Raw genomic sequence first — 22,431 nt, 5'->3', positions numbered from 1 at the left:
AAAAAAAATTCACAAACGAACAAGTGTATAAAAAGGGTTTGCAGTCTTAGTTGAGGTTCTATTATTTCCTAGGAATAGCAATTTTATCTTTACCTATGCTTGACATCCATTCCTTTTTTGACGTTTTGTAAATATAGTTAGGTACTAGACCCCCAACAAAGAGATCACTTTCATCTGAACGTTCAAACCACAACGATAGTCCGTGACAGCCAAGGTTACTAGAGCAACTCAGTTGGGAAATCGCCATGGGAGCGTGCTTCGAAAAAGTGATGCCGATCGGCACTCGAGAACGGAACTAGACGCGATTGCAACGCCGCCATTTTTCCCGCAGCTTCCATTCCGAGAATTGCATGGATGCACGTACCGGTTTTTCAGTCGGGTAGTGCAGGGGCCAGTGTGACTATCTCGGAGCGCCATCTTGCAGTAGCTATGTAATACAACTTGCCTGGTTTTGCTTGCCGCTAAAGGACGGAGCTGTAATCGCATCTAGTTCGGTCTTGGTGGACGCGAGCGATCCGGATTTCAAGGGTGAGCTTCCCAACTGAGTGTCCTAGTAGCGTTGGTGACATCCTGAAAAACGCCGAGCGTGACAGTCCCAATCCTCTTGTTATCACTCCACAGGCAACAGTGCTGCGTTACTCGGTACTAATGCCGGAGAGAGAATCATCACATTATAAGCAAGGCCCTGAGTGTTTTCCAGCTATGAGTGACTTTAGGAGGTTATCAATAAAGCACATACACTCTAAGCCCGTGCTTTCACATTTCAACGGAGAACTCGGATAGTGAAACACTTTGATCTATACGGAAATATATCCCGGTAGATGACAAGGCTGAAATAAGTCTAAACCTTATAGTGGAGTAGGGATTGTGAAACTCAGAACATGGCGAGAGAATGACTCATTATGATCTGTACCGCATCCTAGACGAGAAAGGATTTTTTTGTTTGTCTTCGCACACCGTGCAGCTCCCGCAGCTTGTTGTGTTTAAATCACCAAACACCTTGAAAAAAAAAAGGAAGAAAAAAGATTAGTGTAGTAGAAGCTGGTGAAAACTTTAAAAGCAACCCGCCAGATCTCAAAAAACGTCGGCAGCCACTTCGAGAATTCCAGAAGGTGGTTTCTTGAGTTAATCGCGTTTAATTTGACAAAGATGGTAGAGAAACGCTCTGACATACGATTTAAATTAGTTACTAAACACAATAATAGCTAAGGGCCCGTACGTTTTTTTGTTTATATAATGCGTGGGATCCATCAACAACAAACTGAATGGTTCAAAGAATTGTTCTATGATGGTAGATACTGGTCAGTTTATGATTATCTATTTTTTCCTGGCATTCATGAAGATAATAATTATGTACATGATTTCATCTTGTGTGCACTATTGTTTTAAATGCTACTGAAATCCTAATCAGTTCCATTTTTTTTTCAGATTCTTCAGTCTGCTTTTTCTTCTCTTGTGTTCAACGATACAACCAGCGCGTGGCGATGACTAATATTTAGTCCCCGAACTCTGCGATCTCAGGGACCAGCCGATGTATTGCAAGTGCGAGAATAAACACATCGGCAAGGACGACGTCGAAATCACCTGCTTTATTGTGAGAAATCTCACAAAAGACCACGTTGTCTTTAAAGCCTTCCAGAATCAGCCATCGATCGTTTCGATTGCATTCAGCACGTTCCGTAGTGACTACCATCTCCACTTCGTTCCGACAGAAGCACTGCGTTCCGCGGCGCCTGCCCTGGAGAGCCTCAAGTTCACTCAAGCCAGCCTTGGCTCGCTTAAGACTCACTCCTTCTACAACCTGCCTAAACTAAAGACGCTATCTCTCGATTCAAACGACATCACCGACTTGGAAAAGGAGTCCATTGCCGACTTGCCTCACCTCACAAAACTGGAGATGGGCGACAACAAGCTCGTCAAGCTCCCTGCTCATGCCCTCTCGCGTCTGTCGGCACTGACGCACCTATTCCTAGAGCGGAACCAGATAAAGAGCATCGAAGACACGGCCTTCGCTGACCTGGGTGCGCTAAAAGAACTCGACTTGAGCGACAACATGATCGTAGATCTGACGGAGGGCACATTCAAGGGTCTCGACCATCTGGAGCGGCTGGACATGTTCCGGAACAAGCTGCAGAGGTTGGGCGCCCGGGTCTTCAGCGGGACGCCGGCGCTCGTGGAATTGGACCTCAAATACAACGAGGTTTCGGAGGTGGACCCGCTGGCCTTCGAGGGGTTGCCGCGCCTCAAGAAGTTTTACTCCTCTCACAACCGGCTGCGGATCTTACCGGCGAACATGTTCTTAGGGGCGCCGAACCTGCTTAGCGTGGACCTGTCGCAGAACCAGCTGCTCACGCTTACCTGGAGGACTGTCCAGGACTTGAGGAAGATTGACGCCGAGTCCTTCGACATGAGCCTCACTGGTTAGTGCTTTTTGAATGGTCTTTTGTGAGAGCGGCGGTTCGGGCTTTAGTTCAGCAGGGAATTTTCATACACCGCACACTGTGGATTCCGAGCTCCGGAAGCGGACGCTCAATCAGTAATCAAAGTGACGGCAAGTGCTTACACTAGCAAGGCAGTGTTTTTGCGTGCGGTCTACAAAAATTTCCCATTTTCCTTATGACGTTCTTAAATTTGTAAATCGAGGAAATGATTGGCGATGCATCAATTCGATACACTGTTTCGGATATTAGAATATGACAAAAAGGTAAAGCAGTTTGAAACTTTATTAACTATTTCGGCTGTGAATCTGCGATAACTATACAGCTCAAGTTTCCATGAAGAGGATCGATTTCCTAGTTCTCACATTGATTCTCTGATGATTAGCTAGAGAGGTTCAGATATTTTCAAAATAGTCTTTAGGGTTTATAGGCAGCGTTCATACAGGTTTCAAGGTTTATAGATAATTCGCAGATAGGTCCCAGGTATCTAAAATATTAAACATTCGTAAAGTTTTGACGGAATTCAATCCTAGCGAAAACAAGAGTGACCTTCAATAAAAATACATTATCTCAAATTGATTTAACATGTTTCGGTAATATTGAAGAATAAGCACTCAGTAAATTAAAACTTTTTAAAATAAAGTTTGCAAGATAATTATTATTTATCGGGGTTCTTAGTTGTTCCCATAAAACATTCCCAGTTTTTGCGTGCATCTTGTTTACAAATTCAAACTCGCTTGCTTTTGAACCAGCTTTAAATGTTAATAGGATTCAAAGAGAAGGTGCTGCATTTGAGCAGACGGTAGAACAATGGTTTTAGGAATTTCGAATTGAAGATGAAAAGCTCAATACAACAACCAACCTGCAAAACCTTTTGTTCTTTACATAGATGGTCTCTTAAATCAATGAGGTACGCGGGAAAGCTGTATTAGGGCTAGCATGAAAGACTCGGATGCAGCAAACGTCAAACGCGTGAAGGTTATTGTTAGGTTATCCCTATGTAATGCCCTCACACGAGGGCCCTTAAAAAAATAAAATGAATAGAATTTCAGGTTGCCACAATCATATGACAAGCCTCTACAAGTTACCCGAAGACTTATAGTCATACTGCGGTTCCCAATCATAATATTTCTATATTAATTTTTCATTCAGCATGTTGCAACTAGGAGTGAAATACCGTTCTGAAAAGAACTAAAAATTGTTTGAAAATGAATTAAAATGACGCGTGTATATCTCTTGAATTTGAATGACTTTTTTATTATTGTTTTCCCAATATAAGGTTTCTGATATCCGTGCACGTCTTTCCGCTCCCAAGCTTTTTGCATGTTGTAGTACTACAGAAGCGCAATGATTTTGATTAATAAACGCATGCACATCCACCATACTGTCAAAACCTTGCACCGAACAAGACTTCAATGTTGATCAAAACAAAAAAAAAAATAAAATCACGTTTTAAGTAAAAACGCTTGTGAACCAAAATCGCTTACAAGATTTTATGAACTCTATAATTCAAGACGTCTATCGACATAAAGATTATAAGAGTGTCGGTACCTTGGAAAATATGTATACTTCGTTTCATACTTAGTATAGAGCACTGTAAAAGCTACTAGCGCGCGCGCGTGGCTTTATCTATGGTTTCGTTTGCGCAAGAACGCGTGCAAATGATCTGCGAGATCATTTGCTTCCTCGCGTACGCCATGTTCGCTCCAGCAGTTTTTACAGCGTTGTACACTAAGTATGAAACAGAATATAGATTCTAATAAGCATGGTTCGAAGAAATATGTCAAAATATACGAAATAAAAGATATTGAACGTAAAATTGGTTTTGAATTCCCCTAAAAACTTTTCCAGTATCTGTAATTTTCTTACTGTTTCCACATAGTTTCCAGTTAGTTTCAAAAAAAGTTTCAACTGTTTTTCCAATAGTGTTCAGAGAGTTTTCTTTTTCGTTTTCAGGATTTTTACCTAACGGTTTTGTTTTATAAACAAAAACTTGATAGTTTCGAAATAAATTTTATAATAATTTAAACATAGTTTGATCGATATTTCAAGACCGTTTAAAGGTAGTTGATAGGTATTTCAAGACCGTCCGAAGGTAGTTAGTTATCCAGCTAGTTTTAAGATTGTTCCGAGATACTACTTTGCCATATACGTTTCACACAGTTCATAAGAATTTTGAGACTGTGTGCCGCACAGCTAAAAGAGAGTTTACCAGTGAGTTTTAAGACAGTTTGCCAGATAGTTCGCCGAATATAGTTTCCACAGTGTTTGCCAAATGCGTGCCACAGTTTGTCAGATAGTTTGAAGACACTTTCCAGATAGATCGCAAGTAGTTTCCAGATAGTTTGCCAGATGGTTTCAAAACAGCTTCAAAAGAGATTCATTAGGTGAACAGACAGTTCGCCTGTGGTAGCTCCCGGGAATTACGTCCTAGCATAGTCTGAGTCAGTCGTGTCGGCGTCGAGGCTTTATTCCTAAAAACTCCTGCTTGCCATTTCATTAGTGAGATGAACAGACCGCATTTACGTAATATGAAAGGGGCGTCGCGGTCAGAGAGGTGGAGAGGTGCAACAGATCTTGAAACATTATTCCCTGCCGATTGCGGCACTCTACATCTAAACCAGTACATGCACCAATCGGTACACAGAAATGGCTGGGAGCGAGTTTCTGATTCCGGATGAACTCATCCGTTTAGTATAATTGAAGTCCATTGTTCAAGAAGGGTTCCGTAAGCTGGTGTAGAGAGTTAATGGCGCAAATAAAAAGCATATAGCGTAACAGGAAGTGGTAATAGGAGTGGAAAGGACAAGCAAAAGGCAGGCGACAGCATTCAATCTAGCCTATCTCGTAGAATGTCCAGTTGGCGTTATCGAACCCAGTTAGACAAATGTATTCACATTTGCTTTTATACCTGGATAGTGTATTCAGACAGTAACGATATGGTAATTTATGTATAATATATACAATGAAGTGTCTTATTTTTTCTTCTTGGGTGTCAGGGACAGAACAAAATAAGAGAGAAAGAGAGAGATAACAGTGTGAGAGCAGTTATGTGAATATTTAATAAAGAGGAATAATTTTGTATGCTTCTCTTGCCTGTTTTTCTGTATACCTGTTGTAATTTAGTAGTTTAAGATTACTCTCAGTTCTTTTTAGAAATTTATGGAATATTGATTTTAAACCAGGATATCGAACTCGTAGACTGAATCGATACCGTAATTATTCTAAGAGATGCATGATCCGCAGAAGAAACCAAATAGAACAGTCCTTGTCAAAAGACGAAATTCCAAGGTAGAAGTTTTTACAGATTAAGACTCACGTGTCCCAAAACGTCACATGTGCGACTATACCGCAATTTTTCTGCTTAATTTATACAAAGTATATTGCGGCTTGCATCACTAAGCCATAGCAGGGGTGGTTACGCATGATCATTCAAAGCAAATTTAACACAAGAGCACGAATAACATCTACAGGAACACAAAGGGACGATAGTGTAAAAATTTCATTTGGTAAAGAATCCCATCCGCCATGGAGGCGGGATACTCACGTATTCTCGGTTTTCAGTTTCTGCTGCCTTTAACCGTCCCATTCGGTGCCCAGTTTAAAGCGTTTTGGGCCGAGGAAACATAGATCAGCGATAAGTTCCCGGCGATTCCGTTCTGTCTGCCTGATCATTCTTCACTGTATTTGACGATGCTTCATCCGGACACGACTTTCGTCGATCATCACGTCTGGCAACAACGTTGGACGTCATATTGTCACGATTGACAACTGATGAGGCGACGAAAACTGAAACCAACTAAACGGTTAATGGGGCGAACTTGTGCCCAAAATAAAAAGGAAAAGGAAACAGAAGATAACTATAGCGCGTCGCGGGCGTCCATGACGGCGTAACAACAGGATCGAATGCTGGGGCGAGACTGACTGCAGCTTGCCACGGGGAGCACCTTTTGTAGCCGCGTGGGTATCTGGGACATTCAGCCTAGAACTTTCGGCGCGTAGAACATTCGAAACTCGATCAGGCAAGAAATTTCTCGAATTTCCGAGAACGGCAAGCAGAGAGAATAAATAAAAGAACGATCCGCTACCTGGAACCGAACCCAGATCTTCCGCGCGACAGCCAAGCCCGGTAACCATTCGGCCATGTACGCACCCGCTCAGCACGCGCTTGGCAATATGATCATGAACTATTTAAGAACCTGCTCTGCCAATACCCGATGGGTTTCGGCGCCGTCATGGAGGCGGGAGACTCGACGTATTCTCGTTCTTCAGCTCAGTGCACCTTACGTTTATGATACTAAAGTGCGTTACACACAGTCTTGTGAAACGGCACCGAGACCCAACTTGCTGCACTTACAGAGCTTGTTTTTCTGCGTGCCGCTGAAGTGCTTTCTTTGAACTCTCGGCTTGTCTTATCCGAGGTGAAAAAATGATTCATGGTATCTGGTGATGTGAAAGAAACCCTGGTCCTCTCACTGCGGAGCAGCAAAGGGATTTTCTAGAAGCACTCTGTGTTATACCAAAGCTATAGGAGGGACAAGTAAAGGTACTTTCATATTTGAGGTAGATTAAGCGAAATCAGCAGGTAGCAGACGAGAAGCTTGCTGCTCTCACAGCCCGGATCCCTTGGATGGCAAAAGGAGGGGAGTGTGACGGAATTGGGAACCGAAATAAGTTGCTTAAAAAACGAAATGAAACCATAGCTGCGCAACTTAGTGCGGTTATGACGCAGCAGCATGACCTAAAAAAAAGATATAAAAAATTTTTTTTTTTAATGCGCTGCCAGATTTTGCTAGCGACACGTGGGAAGATCCGAACGAAATGATACACCGGTATGCGATAGTAACCTTGGCGTTCAGGATGAACCGTTATATAATTGATCGCGCCCTTAGAATCGGTAGTTTCTCTCCAACAAAAAGCCGGCTGATCGTCATACAGCTTCGTTTATTCAAAGAAAAACAAAACAAATTAGACCAAGCCCACAAACTAAACTTCAGTAGAGTAGATTCTTGGGGCTATTTGGTTTTGGAACTTGGAAGACATGTTACCGCTCAAAACTCAAGGAGAAGGACGAGAACCAATATGTGCGTATTAAACGCCCTAAAAAAAGCATGGCACCATGAGATGTCCAGAGCCGTTTATTGAGAGAGTTTGGTCATACATTGGTTTGAATAAGCGAGCATCTCGGGGCCAACCACAGGCCTCGAAACAGCCCCTCGCGGTGGCCGTGAGCTCTAGATTTGTGACGCGACTAATTTAAGCCGTTTTAGCGTCGCTAGAGTGATAAGGTTTGACTGTCGGTGACTGAAAACTTTGCGCATGTGAGGTGTTAGTCACGCCAATATTCAAGCGTAGAATAAACGAGCGTGCGCTCCAAACCAGGGCCGACTTGCTAGAAGGAGCGTCTCAGCTGAGACGGGGAAAGAAAGCACTGCCAAAGCCAGCGCACGAGCCGACCGGGACTCCGCTTCTAAAGACGCTCACGCGCCCCACATTTGCACTGTTTTCTTTCAGCCGGTCTCAGGACGCTGTTCTAGCAAGCCGGCCAGAGCGAACAAACATCAGCAGTGCAAAGGCATGGGCACGAGCGTATGGCTTTGGAAAGTGCCTCCTATGCACGAGTTCTCGTACAAACAAAAGCGTTTTGCTGAGCTAGGCTCACGCGCCTGTACCTTTGTCTTCACTGCCGACATTTGTAAGATGGAGTAGAGAGACCGAAATTGAACGCTTCTATTTCACGCTGTAAATGTCGTTTGCAATATTGTGACGTCGCGGTCCCCTGATTGGTCGACGCTGTGTCACAAATTTAGTTTACGCTCTAAGCGTGGGGGGAATATTCGGCGCTGGCGGCGGCCTTAGCTCAGAGCCGTGTATTGGTAGAGTTTGGCCAACAGGCGGAGCAAAGGCCGCCGCCAGCGCCGAATATTCCCCCCACGCTTAGAGCGTAAACTAAATTTGTGACACAGCGTGGACCAATCAGGAGACCGCGACGTCAGAATATTGCAAACGACATTCAAAGCGTGAAATAGAGGCGTTCAATCTCGGCCTCTCTGCTCCATCTCACAAATGTCGGCTGTGAAGACAAAGGCACAGGCGCGTGAACCTAGCTCAGCAAAACGCTTTTGTTTGTACGTGAACTCGTGCGTAGGAGCCACTTTCCAAAGCCACGCGCTCGTGCCCACGCCTTTCTCTGCACTGCTGATGTTGGCTTCTTAGAACTGCGTCCTGTGACTGGCAGAAAGAAAACAGTGCAAAGGGCGGGGCGCGCGAGCGTCTGGAGACGCGGTGTCCCGCTCGGCTCGTGCGCTGGCTTTGGCAGTGCTTTCTTTCACCGTCTCAGCTGAGACGCTGTTTCTAGCAAGTTGGCCCTGGTTCGGAGCCCACGTTCGTTTATTCTACACTTGAACATTGGCGTGACGAAAACCTCGCACGCACAAAGTTTTCAGTCACTGAGAGTTACACCTTTTAACTCTAGCGACGCTAAAACGGCTTGAATTAGTCGTGTCACAAATTTAGAGCTCACGACCACCGCTAGGGGCTGTTTCGCGGCCTGTGGTTGGCCCCAAGATGCTCGCCTATTCAAACCAATGTATGGCCAAACTCTCTCGATAAACGGCTCTGCCTTAGCTCTGCCTATTGGCCAAACTCTCCCAATACACGGCTCTAGTGATGTCAGAAGGCCTGGGCACGCAGTATAGGCGGTTTTTGGCAGCTGGCTTCCCGAAGAATGTAGTGGTGTCAGTTGCGGAGGTCGTATTAAAAAGAGTGCGTAGTGAAGCTTGCCCTCGCCCAACGGTTCTCAGGGATAAACAAAAGGTCGCGGTGATACCGTATACATCGGGACACTGTTTGCGCGAACACGACAACGGCGCCTTTTCGAATTTTATTCGGAAAGAGTATTAGTGGGCACGCAATTTTACCCCTTATTTAGGGCTGTAAATGAGCTCTTTCTATAACAATAATTTTTTTTATGACACCATTTTGGTTCCAGTGCCGCGCTCTGTACATTCACAAAACGGCGCATGGCCTGAAAAGGGTGGCCAATAGATCGAACGTAAAAGTAATGTTTTCCGCACCAAACAAACTTAGTAGATTATGTAGGGTGAGAGATCCTTTTTGTAAGGTTCCTTCTGACTGTGCGGTGAAACCTGTGGAATCCCTTCGTTGAATGTGCGGAGGAAGTAGTGTATCAGATCCCCTTATCATGCGGAAACAAATATATAGGCGAGTCCGGTGGGTGTGTTAATGATAGGCTAAGGGAACACAAACTTAAATTAGAAAATTATCAGGACGGTCGTCTGTCCGATCATTATCAAAGGTGTGCCGTTGTTTTCCGAGTGAAAGGTTTTGGCGGGGCACAAGGAAAAAACTGTGAGGGAGATAGTCGAGGCAGATGAGATTAAGAAGGGTGGGGCAGCATGTGTCAGCGTGGCCTCAATTGATCTACTTGACAAGGAACGTGCCTCCCTCAATGACGCGGCATGGCATCGGGTTGGCTAGTGATGGGGCAATATCAGAAACACGGATGGCATATAAGTGACGTTTCATGTAATAAAATCAGTTGCTCGTATCGCACTGTGGTGTCTGATTCTCGTCTTTGTCCTTGCGTTTTGAGCGCTAAAATGTTTTCCGAGTCACAAACTGAAGAGCAGTTATTTGTCAGTCAGCGAGGGCTTTTTGCTACGTGCAAGGTCTGAGAGAAAGAAACTGCTTCACTACGCTAAGGAGCGTAACGACAGGTTCAAACGCCGCTTTAACACGCTTGCTATAGGTGGAGAAACGTTCATGTACGATTCCGAAACTGACCGTGTTGTTGATTGCGTCCAATAGCAATAAAGGTCCCCTGTCGAGCGTCGTAAAATTGAACTAAGAGAACATGTTTCTATCGTTATACACTGTCGTAGTATGAAGCATAAAACAGGTGAGTTTGATGATGTGATTGCTGTAATTAATCCTGACAGTTATTGGGTCAAAATCGTGGTTGGACGACATCATTTGTGATTCAGAAATATTTCTTACTTATTTCAACGTCCACCGTAACAACCGTAATGCAAGCGGAGGCAGCATTTTTGTTCTTGTTAAAAAGCAAATGAAGAACATTGGATTGCCGTTTAATGATCATTCAGGTGAATCTGTCGGGTGCAAGATAGAATTGGAGAGCGAACATCTGCTAGCCATTTCGTTTTTGTTAGAGGCCTCCGGGAATCAGTGATACGAAACCACTCGAGGTGTTACCTGATTGATTATCTGTGTTAGTGTCTGACCAGTCATCGTTGGGCGGTGATTTCAATCTTCCCGATATCAACTGGTGAAATTAGCCACCCAATTTACGTAGCAGATCCAGTCTGCTCCACCTTTGAAGTCATAATTAGTGAAAATGGGCTTTGACTATATGTAAATGCTCCCACAAGATACGCTGGATCAATTTCATTGAATTTAGGTCCTGTGCTTTGGAACAACCCTACGTTCGTTTGGTTGATTAATATATCTGCAGGTATTAGTGATCATGATATAATTGTTGGTAATATTAACTGCGACTACATCCGAATAAAAAGACCGATTTCAAGGAAAGTATTTTATTATGATAAGAGTAACTTTGACGGCATGTCGGATAACCTATCTTCGTTCCTACTAGAGTTTGAAGAATGCCCCGTACACATAAATATGTGCAGTTTGTGGAATCGTTTTAAAAGTGTGCTTGCTGAATTTGTTTTCGTAAACCTGGCAACTAACTTGAAAAAAATTAGAAGTTTGCTAAGTCTAACAGAAAATATGAGGTTGGCATTCCTGGTACATCTGATGGCCATAACACTTTCGCTGGGGACATTCATTAGGCAGCGTGTTTCAACACATATTTTCCGTTTGTTTTCTCTTCACCATATATCGGAGATTTTCAATCTCTATCGGAGTTTTAACGCGGTAGGGCTGGAGTTGTTGTCCATACGTCTGACAATGTTGTTTTGGAAAACGATGTGCGTTCTATGTTCCAGAGCCTTAGATTAGGGGCTGTGAGTGGACCAAATAACATTTCTAACCATATCTTGAAAAAAAAAATAAGCTCGTGCTTTGTCACCGTTTCAGTTATATTGTGTAACAAATCCATAGAGGACAGTAGGCTTCCCCGCGAATGGAAACGTGCGAATATTTACCAATTCATAAATCATGTGCTGAAACAACCTTACTAACTATTGGCCAATATCACTCACCAACGTATGCTGCAAAACCATTGAATATATTGTTTACTCCAGTATCGTTAGACATCTTGAAATGAACATTATTTTCACACCTCAGCAACACGGTTTAGATCTGTTTTTTTTTATTTGTTTCATGGCTAAGTCCGTTCTCCCGCGACATTTTGTCTTCGTACGATGAAGGCTTCCAGGCAAATTCTGTATTAGGGGATTTTCAAAAAGCCTTTGATGCAGTTCCGCATGTCCTTCTCATACATAAATTACCCTCACTGGAGCTACCGACAGTTGTCCTTCAGTGGCTAGCAAGTTATCTGTCCAATAAGAACCAATGTGTTATCGTCAACTTTGAATATGTCTTTAGACATGTTCGAAGCTTGAATGAAGAAAACAAGCTTCTAACACTCTTGGGGGGTGACTGCAGGTAATTCTGTCATCATACCTAAAGCGAACACCGAATGTTTCTTGTAGATACTTAAGTAGTGTGACTGCGTCTAGAGGGCTACCGATAGCCTCTCTAGATGGCCTAATTGATGAAAAAACAAAAACACACAATATTCTTTGGTGTTTCGAGAGCAACGCTCTGCATTAGGAAGCCAGTGAGAGCTTAGCTGCAACACAGAAGGAAATTGCGACGAGTGACACTTCCCTTCCTGCGTGGTCGTCTATATCGATTCCATGGACTACCCAACCGAAGGGTCGCTTCTGTTTGCGGTATCATCCCGACAAAGCGACCTCTTTGTCCTCCGCTTCAATTATATTATCATTTTTTTCTTCGTTCCGATTGGTCCAGCGGTCTGGAACATAAGGGAGGAACATAAAAGGAAGGCCTTCTTATCGGTTTCCTTTATTGGAAACCGATGGGACGTCGTTCCCGCTATTCAACATTTGCCATTTTGGACGGGTGCATCGGGTCAGTGCTTCAGGTGGTCCGACTGGACATCCCAGATGGGCACCCGCCAGAAGCGCGAGGAATGTTCCTTCCGCCTCTCGATAATGATTTCCCGTCCGGAAGCCATCCGGTCCGTTAAGGCTTGACCTAAAGGGGTTTTTTTTCGTTTTAAGCGTTTTTGCAGCGGTGCGTAGGAATTTTATTGTGCAGGCAATTTGGTATCAGGGCAGTGACGTATGCATGGCCTGCACTGACGTCGCGTTAGCTTCCATTGTGGGGGCCTTGCTGCCGAGTTCGTACCTTCTGCATCGCCGATTCCGAACTATCAAATTTATTTTTCTCGCCAGGAACGAGTAGGGATGACTACCAATCATGGTGTGATGATGACACGCTCAAGCCGTGTATATTTCCGCGCGCGCAGCTGGCCCAGTAAACAGCGCGGCCTTTGAGTAACAATTATCGTGCTTGCCTCCCACGCGAAGAGCCAGAGTTCGATTCCTGGTAGTTACTCATTTTTTATATATTCTTTCATTTTAATGTTCGAGTGAATTCGAGAACATTGATGTTTATTCTAGGTCCGAATGTTCTACGCGTCGAGCATTTACGCCGATTATTCCAGGAGCCCACGCGTGTACATAAGGGGCTTCGCGTGGCGAGCCAAAGTCAGTCTCGCCCCCGCGTTCGGCCCTGCTGTTGCGCCGCCATCGACGCCCGCGACACTCAATTTTTATCTTCTCTTCCCTTTTTGTTTTGGGCACAAGTTCACCCAATTAAACACTTAGTTTACTTAAGTTGTAGTCCCCTCATCACTTGTCATTCGTTACATTATTTAAAAGAATAGACGACATGGGGTCGATATAGCGGAACACATCAAAGTTATTTTTCGCCCATTTGAGTGCAGTGGACGGGAAGCTAAGTATTTCGTTAAAAACAGAGCTCACGAACTTTTGTAACATTGATCAAACATGCCACCCTATGTTTCGCGATTTCGAAATGGTACGTCCTTTTTTGTAACTTCCAAAATATTATAAGTGGCACGCGTACGAAAACGCGGACTCGAGTAACAATATGAAAGCGGAATGATAAAAAATGCAAAGTTCGTAAAGCCAATTCGAAATTAAGAGCACCTGAAAAAGGAGATTACAGTCACCCCAAGCGACGATTGTTGTAAAATCTGTTTCACCATAATTTCGAACGAAGCCGAAGTTACAAGAGTGAGAATGTTGCCCCAAACGAATTTGGTACACGTCACGGCAGGCCAAGCTTCAGATTATTATTATCACCCATATCGTGAAATGCCCACATGTTTAATCGAGTCTTAGAATGCTCACGGCCCGCAGGTCTGGGTGTTTATTTTTGCATATTTGAGCGAACACCAGGCGCTCCAAATCATTAAAAAGGGTTACTTGCAGTCAATGCTGCCAGTGGATAAACTTGTTTTCAGTGTTTCACGCTGTCTACGAACCCCGTCACTGCTCTGTCACTGAATGCTCCTGCTTGTCGCTGATAGGCACGTCACTTAAAGCAGGATCACTTTTTGTTTTTGCCGGACTCCTTTAAACAAGTACAATGTTTACTCTACAGCGTGTAAGGCTCGCCCGCTCCTCGCGCACCTCGCGCGTTTGTTTACCCCTAAATTCGCCCAAGTGCTTTTATTTCCCCCCGACGTGAACCAATGATCGCTACAAGCTCGGCTGCCTCCTCATCGCGCGTACTCTACGCGTTTCCTATGTTGCCCTTTGATTGTCGTATGTCTCAGGGGCTTCGATGCACCAAAGAACACATTTTAGAACACTTGCTCACCGTTACACCCTAATCAACCTGTAGCATATGTTCGCCCGCCAAGCGCTAGGAAGAACGCTCCAATCTACGAAGGGCCGTCGGTGAACGACAGGGCTCATAATATGTTTAGACCGTGAAGACAGGATGCGCTGTGGCACTGATCACGGTGACATGTCACGCCATAGCCTCCTCTATACTCACAAAGCCTGGCAGTTTGACGACGGAGCCATAGAGTGCCCGGTCGGAGATTCGGGGCTCGAGGATCTGGTAGCACAGAGCACCAAAAAGCCAAATCTCTCGCGGAACCTGGACGTCAGCGCACAGCTTCCGCAGCGGCGAGGACCCGAAACACACCTGTTCGCTCGGGCGAAGCGGGTTTCGGCGTTTCGCCGCAGCGGGGCGCCAGTCAGGTGGCTCTCCTCTCATCCCTTGTCTGCCGCTCCACCTTTTCCATTGCGGAGGCCTCTTTTCGTGGCGATATGCAAGGCTTTGTCAGTATATAGGGGGCTATGGTCATGCTCAGTGCCACGGCACAGACAGTTTTTCTTAGTGTAGACTTCTTATCGGCGACGTCATTGTCCGCGGGCCCTCCGTAGATTGCAGCGATTTCCCAAGGGCTTTGCGGGAGTGCGGACGCTCCAGATTGCTCAGAGTGCATGTCCATGGCAGTTCAAAGGAACGAAGGGCTTATTATTTTCACGCTTCTTGCTTCGCTCTTGGGCGTTTTTACCTGCGAATTCCGCAGACCGATTGGCTGCGCGGAACGATAATGAGATGCCCGGTAAAAGCTACGCCTTTTTTTTTCTCCAAGTAACTCAAGCAAACGACTCGGGTTTGAGATCTGAGCACTCCCAGCAGCTTTCTCATTCCACACTCGTACTAGCCACTGCAAATAGTACTCGTGTCTTAGGAATGCTGTCAGGGAATCGGCAGTAAAAAAACAAAAAAAAAATGAAACGAATAAAATGCGTGAATTAAAATAGAAGAAGGCAAAATTCACGTGTGAATTGTTGTTAAACTTTTTGTCGTGACTGAATATATGTGTTCTGTGGTGGGGAACCTAACAAAATGGGATCACGCTTTAATACTATGCGAAGTTGGAGGGTGAATTTCTTAACGGTTATCACGTGGGCTTTGAAACGTGCTCGCCTTTTTTGCGGCCTTTCAATCTGAACAACGGTCAGCGAGTTGGGTGTCCTCCCCCGCGCTCTCTTTAAACGGTCAGTTGGAGTGTTTTCATATCTCGAAGGACCCTCTCTCGTCGGACGTGCTTGGGCATCAAAGAAGGTGACTTGGGCGACTCGCGCCGTACAAATATTGTACCTTTTCGTGCGAAAGGAAGCGATACGAAAAGAGAAGTAACACAACTGCGCTCGCATGACCTCCACACTTATAACTACGCAGCTAGACGAAAACTATAAACGGTAGCTATAAGATTTAGTTTCATCATATGCCGGCTATTTATTGAATATCGACCAAAAGTTCCTTGTGCAAAACTATACCTCTTCCACAAAAGCCAACGATGTCGTATTCGGGCCAATATATTGAGGAATAACTTATGAAGGCTTAATCGGTTTTACATAATTATCTTTTTTTTAATATTAAAAGAAACTATGATTCTCACCAGACACCTGCTGAGCTTCGTAAAAAAAGTAAATCAGTTAGTTTTTTTTAGAAGATTTAGAGCGCATGTTAAAGCGGGGTGGAACGCAAGAGGTACAATGTGTGATATACACAAACACGTTTTTTTTAAACATGCCCGCGTTTGCCCCGTGTGGACATTGGTCGTGCGCAGTAGCCAGGTTCACCTTAGATGAAGCATGTGACCCTTACAAAAACTGTGGGGCTTTTCTGTTGAACGGCTGTTGAAAAACGTCATCAGAGGTTATAAATGGCAATAGCTTTTCATCTTACTTTCTCTAGCTTTTCTGTTTTGTTTCTTTAGAATATTGGCCCGATTTTTAATAAACAAGTTAACAGACCTTTTGTCGCCTCAAAGATGCTTTTTCTGTAGCTTTTCAATTGAAATGCTACAGCTTTTCAATAAAAAACTACAGCCCCCTAAAGCGAAAAACAAATATACAGATAGCCATTCATCCAACGAAGTTTTCGAAGCTTTCTACAGCTTTCCACTCTGCGCCAAAATGGCTGCAGCGAAATAACGTAAAAAAAAAATGAAACACGCGATTTTTTTCTTTTGATTTTGTTAGGAAACTTTGTCCCTGTGTGGATTTGAAAGCACTACAGACATCCCAAAACTACACATTAGAAACAAACACAAACACGATGAAGGATTGAACACTTAAACCAGTGGTTCTCAAATAGGGGTCCGCGAGGTCTTTGGGGTCCTCGAAAGCATTCTAGGGGTCAGCGAAGCCCTGCCTCATCAGCCAAGCCCGGGTATAAAAGTTGTCTTTTTTCAAGTCGAGAAGAAATGTTTCAGTTTTCGGGCGAGTTTTCGCGTGTGTACGTCAATAAGAGAGATCTAGTTCACTCTAGCCCTTATTTATATCCATTTAAATAAATCAATATTATATTTAACCATTACCTTTCCCCTCCCCTCACCACGAAGCTTTTTCTCCATCATCGCCGCTGATTCACAAGGGGTCCGCGAAACATCGATGGCTGAGAACCACTGACCTAAACCACAGTCACTTTGACTGCTCCAGAGCCTTGTATAGCGTACATATTGAAGGGAATCACTTGGCCGGTGACCACCTCAGCACTTATTAAGATTCCAAGTATCTGATCTCCTCCTGGGGAGTCTACGAAAGGGAAAACAGTGTTTCGAAGTTCGTGGACGGTATCTCTTACAACTAATAATAATTCGTTCAACGAACAAAAACTCGGCGCAGTCGCTGAAAAAACATTCGCAAAAACCGCTTATATAAGAAATGTTCTCGCTTCTCTGCATATCACCTTTCAGGATGAAGCGAGTCAAGGCAGTTTCTCCACTTTGTAAAAAGTTAATTTGTTTTTCTCTATTAGTTCACTAGTTTAATATAATCATTAAAGTCACTCTAGTCACTCAAAATGTGAGAACGGCAGGGCGTGTCTTTTGAATGCCTGGCCTTCAGCACGCGCCCCATGTCTTCCGTCGTGCTTTGACTGCACGCGCGCGCTCGAGGTGCATGAACGCCGAAGCGTTGTCAATAGTAGTAGGCTCACGCTGAAGGCGGGAGAACTGAAAGTGCTCCCTACCGTTCTTACCCTGTCAGGAACTATTCAGAAACGTAGTGACTCTAGACATCTAGTCGAGGTGTACTATGTTCAATAAAATGTGAACAGAAAGTCTTAAGCTCTCTATTGACACAACTGAAAACCCCGAATTGGCAAAAACTGAAAAGCCTCGGAATGAGGATTTGCGTTGAAAGTTTCATTTTAATGTTAACCTTAAACAGAACTTCCACTGAGGTGTCTGTGAGGCTGCTTCATGCTTCGGAACCACATCCGCTATCCCACTTTGATTTAGTTACGGCAGATATACATTCCCTAGGTATACAAATCATAGCCGATGTTCTAAGAAGTTAGGGAAATCCCATTCCCGTGTCTTATTTTTTTAATCATCTCCCGACGAACGCTGATTGTGTTTCTGACTCCTGAAATTGGCGCCGAAGAACATAGAATCTGTTGAAAAAAATAAACTCTGAAAAAACACGACCGTTATTGAAGTAAAATAAGACCCCGAAAACACCGAACTCTTATCACAAATAAGAGAAAAACCGCACGGGGCACCTCAATGTTAGATGCATTTTCGGAACTCAAGAAAATGAAGAGGACTCATACTGCGACTTCCCACGAAGCTTTGTTTGGTTGTACTTATGATCAAATGATAGCTTACTCCAGCCAACGGTATAGGTAGACGCCATCCGCGAGGAAGCATGTTTTGCAGCGGCTACACTATAAAACCCAAAGGACGTCATCATGCCACGTGAATAATGCCGTTACATAATCCATAGCGTAATTTTCGTAGCGCTTTGGCGTCTCGCTTTTACGTGTTACGGGACACCAAGTTACTCCTGCCAAAAAGCGTAATGTAGAGTAAGTTGGGCCTTTCGCAGAGGGTTGCGAAATTACCCCTTTATGTGGTATAGTATACTCGGTGTTGCCTTTTTTCTGCCGTGCTCTCAAGCTTAGCTTATACCCTTCTCGGACGAGCACCTCGAATGTCATTTACGTAGATGGAATTTACGTAAATGACATTCAGGTTACCCGTACCAGACGAGAAATGTAAATGCCATTTAGCCTAGTATATGTTTATTGGGATGGCCTTCGCAAAGTCAAATAAAGCACGCGCACCATGTTCTTGTTGCAACGACTGTTAACTCAGCAATATACCATTTTTTATGTTTTGTTTTAAGATAAAAAATATAAGCCACACCAGAATAAAGAGTTCAACACAGTGATTAAAAACAGATCCGCCTTTCGTGATGAAGAAGGGGTTTTGGCTGCAACCGCGAGATGCTTGCCGTTTGGAAGCACGTTAAAGGGATACTGAACCAAAGAATTTAGTGCCCACAATAAGTGGCGCACGTTCTTTCCACGAGCCAGCAGCCGCCGGTGTGCGCGAGTACACGCAACAAAAATGACGTCAAAGACCTCCATTCGCGCTTAAGAGGACAGTGAATTGCATGGGCTTTGGGCCAAAGGAGAATAAAGACAGGCTTTTCATCTCTACAAGTGAAAGCTACGTGCTTATTAGACCAAGTAATCGCTTACCTTTTACACCAGACACCACTGTGTAGATGAAAAACTTGACTTCATTCTCCTTTGGCCCGAAGCCCATACATTTCACTGTCCTCTTAAGCGCGAATGGAGGTCTTTGACGTCATTTTTGTTGCGTGTGCTCGCGCACAGCGGCGGCTGCTGGCTCGTGGAAAGAACGTGCGCCACTTATTATGGACACTAAATTCCTTGGTTCAGTATCCCTTCAACGGGACCATGAAAAAAAATTTAGGTTGATATAAATTAGTTTAGATTCGAATTTTACTAATCGCATATCGTTTAGTGGGGCAAAAGAAAGAGGGTAGAAAGTCAAAAGCCTGCTTTTCAGTACGCTAATTTGAAAATATAGCGGACTATGCACAGACAACCTTTTGGCCGAGCCCTTTATACATAAGGGGTTTTGTACTTTTTTAACATGCCACAGCGGAAGTCAAGCAACCGTAGTGTTGTCAAACTCCGAGGTCACTTCGTAACCAAATGTTTGCCAAAAATACCTTAGATTTCACTTGATTTGTGGAAAATGTCTGTCCACTGAAATATTGAGATTATCGTTATGTCTTAGGTAAAGAATAGATTACAGCAATACAGTGACCATTTAAATTTTTGAATCTTTTTTACTGGGGCCTTTTAAAGAATAACATAGACAATAATTATGCAAGTGATAGATAACCGATAAGGACTAGCAGCGCACTATATGGAGCTTTCAGAGGTATTGTTTATGGAACCAAGAACTTAAATACGTCATACCGATTAAAACTAAATCGTACTTTAACTGACATTTGTATCTGAAAAAAATAGTGCATGCAAAGAAAAAGTACGCAGGGGTTTCTGCCAGGGATTGTAAATAAAACGCGGGTGAAAAAGGTTGACAATTTTTACACATTTACACAGTGTCGAACACATGAATACGTGTTCACACTCAGTTCATGTCATTTTTCATGCAATCAGGGTAGCGCTTGGTGCACAGCAAATGCATAGAAGTTTGCTCCACATAGAGCTCGTCTGACGTGTTGGAAAGCCTCTAGGGTTTAGGTTGCCAAGATGTTCCTTGTTTTGGTTTTTATGAAGCTAACCTGAGAGAACACTCTTTCAACTGTCGCACTAAAATGTTGCAAGCAAAGAAGCTTGCTCACAAACGTGCTGAGCATAGAAACATCGGACTGCAGTCGCCTTGTTTGGTGTCTTTCATGTGTTTCCAGAAGCGTTCCCCACTTACTTCAGCAGGTAGGTTCAGATCTTTGTTACGGAGCAACCTCTATTCTCTGTCAATCGTATTAATGGCATCTTCAGCACCTTGCCAACACCTGATGTTGGTTCCTTTAACATTTTCTACAGGCAAAAAGAATGTGTACGCCAGCATGGTACCATGGTGATTGAATAATTCCTCCAAAATGTCTGTATAAATACCCAAAGCTCTAAAAACATTATTCTGTGGTAAGTAAAAAAAAAAGAAGAAAATAACGATTTGTCTTTTGCAAAAACTTTTTAAGAAAAATAACACCTCCCCGGAAAAAAAAAGTATCCGTAGATTTGAGCGAATTTCTCTTTTCTTGTAAAACGATCAACAAAATCCCTATATCAAGGAATAAATGCCAGGGTGGGCAGCGCTGGGCAACCGTCCAATTGGCATATGGGCTCCGCCATATATTGGCATTGAATTTATGGCAATCTCAATTAGGCACACCAGGCGTGAGGCGATCTGCCATAGTTATGAAGGTGCTCGTTAGTGTAAGTGTCCTTGCTGCTGTACACACGATTAACCGTTCAAGCGTACTTCTGAAATACAATCTCTTAAAAATATGAGATCTTGAATTCATTCCTTGTTTGTCAAAAATGAGCTTTCAATAGTTTGAATATTCTATGCCATAAACCTGATCAACACCAAAATCTAGTGCTGCAACGGGCGCCCTATAGAACAGGCGACAGGCGCTGTGAACCCGCGCGCTCGATTGCCAGATTCCTTTATGTTTGAGAAAGCATATATATATATATATATATACATATATATATATATATATATATATATATATATATATATATATATATATATATATATATATACATATATATATATATATATATATATATATATATATATATATATATATATATATATATATATATATATATATATATATATATATATATATATATATGAAGTATGCGTTTTGGAGATAAATAAAAGATGAATGATGTTTGGACACAGTAGCGAATTTCAAGCATAGACAGATGCCCGAGTACAAGAACTTGTGTTTATAAAACAACTTGCTTACTGCCAATTGAACTAGCGCATGGAGAGTGGAGTGGGAAACAACAAAAAGCTTCCACATTGCGGCATCGTAAAGTCCGCTTCTTCTAGCGGGCGGCAAGCTTCGCCAATCGGCAAACTCTCTTAGTACAGAGAGTTCTGCTTTTTGGGTTGCACGGTCACAAGTTTTACTATCTTACTACTACTAGAAGCACTATTTTAAAAATATTATAATCATACCATTTTAGTGGTACGTTTCATGTATAAATTTTACGTTTGTACACTTTTAACTCGTTCTAATCAAAAAAAAATTTAATTACATCCCTTATGCATTAAAATAGATAGTTCCCATATATTCCGAAAAGATGCTGGTATATTAAATGTGTTCTACACACATGTTTATCGCGTACTTTCAAATATGTGGAAAATATCTTTCCATTTTACTGGTTTATTGTGATATACATAGAAAAAGAGCCCACATGTTCTCATAGCTTGAAATATATGCAAAATAAGCAATTAATCTATATGGCATACGTTTAGAAGCATTAAAAATTATGCATTCATATTTCTGTCGTACATTTTATGTAATAGCAGTATATCTTAAATTTATTTCTGACGTACTCAAAATATTCTTTTGAACCATGGTTAAAAGCGTCAAAAGAGGAACAAAAGAGAGAAGACAAACACAAGCGCCTGCGTTCTTTTTAGCGCTTTTAACCATAGTTCAAAACAGTCACCATCAAGTAGCCCAACAACAAGTACTTTTACATTCGAAATGTATTTTGTGTGTGGACAAAGTATACCCTTTTTCGCTAAACGTTACGTCTTTGTGTGGTGAATTAAGATATACGTTGTGCATTTTTAGATTTGCTTGCCGTTATTTGTATCAAGACGTGCACTATCCAGACACTAAAAACATACTTTCTTTTTTCGACAACCAAATCTTCTAAGAACTATACTTCATGCTGCGCATGAATAATGCGCAAACTTCATTTTTCTTGATGTGACAACTACTACACACGACAAAGCGCTTCGTGTTAGGCAGGTCCGCGAGGGATTTGTGACAACTGGCAACACTGTCTCCCCTCATCGAAATTGCTAATGCTACTTTACTTTGAGTCATAACTTGTTTAGTGGCTCTGGGGTTGGTAAAGTTCA

At 43.0% G+C, this 22,431-nt stretch overlaps 1 pseudogene; it reads left to right on the top strand.

Annotated features, from left to right (window-relative positions):
• Window positions 1-22,431, top strand: part of LOC115330168 — a 192,141-nt pseudogene that overhangs the window by 73,586 nt on the left and 96,124 nt on the right.

This window comes from Ixodes scapularis, unplaced genomic scaffold, assembly GCF_016920785.2.
Source record: "Ixodes scapularis isolate PalLabHiFi unplaced genomic scaffold, ASM1692078v2 PGA_scaffold45__5_contigs__length_3442486, whole genome shotgun sequence".
In the NCBI taxonomy this organism is placed as follows: domain Eukaryota; kingdom Metazoa; phylum Arthropoda; class Arachnida; order Ixodida; family Ixodidae; genus Ixodes; species Ixodes scapularis.
The sequence above is the reverse complement of the archived record's forward strand: the minus strand, read 5'-3'. Positions and strand labels throughout refer to the sequence as shown.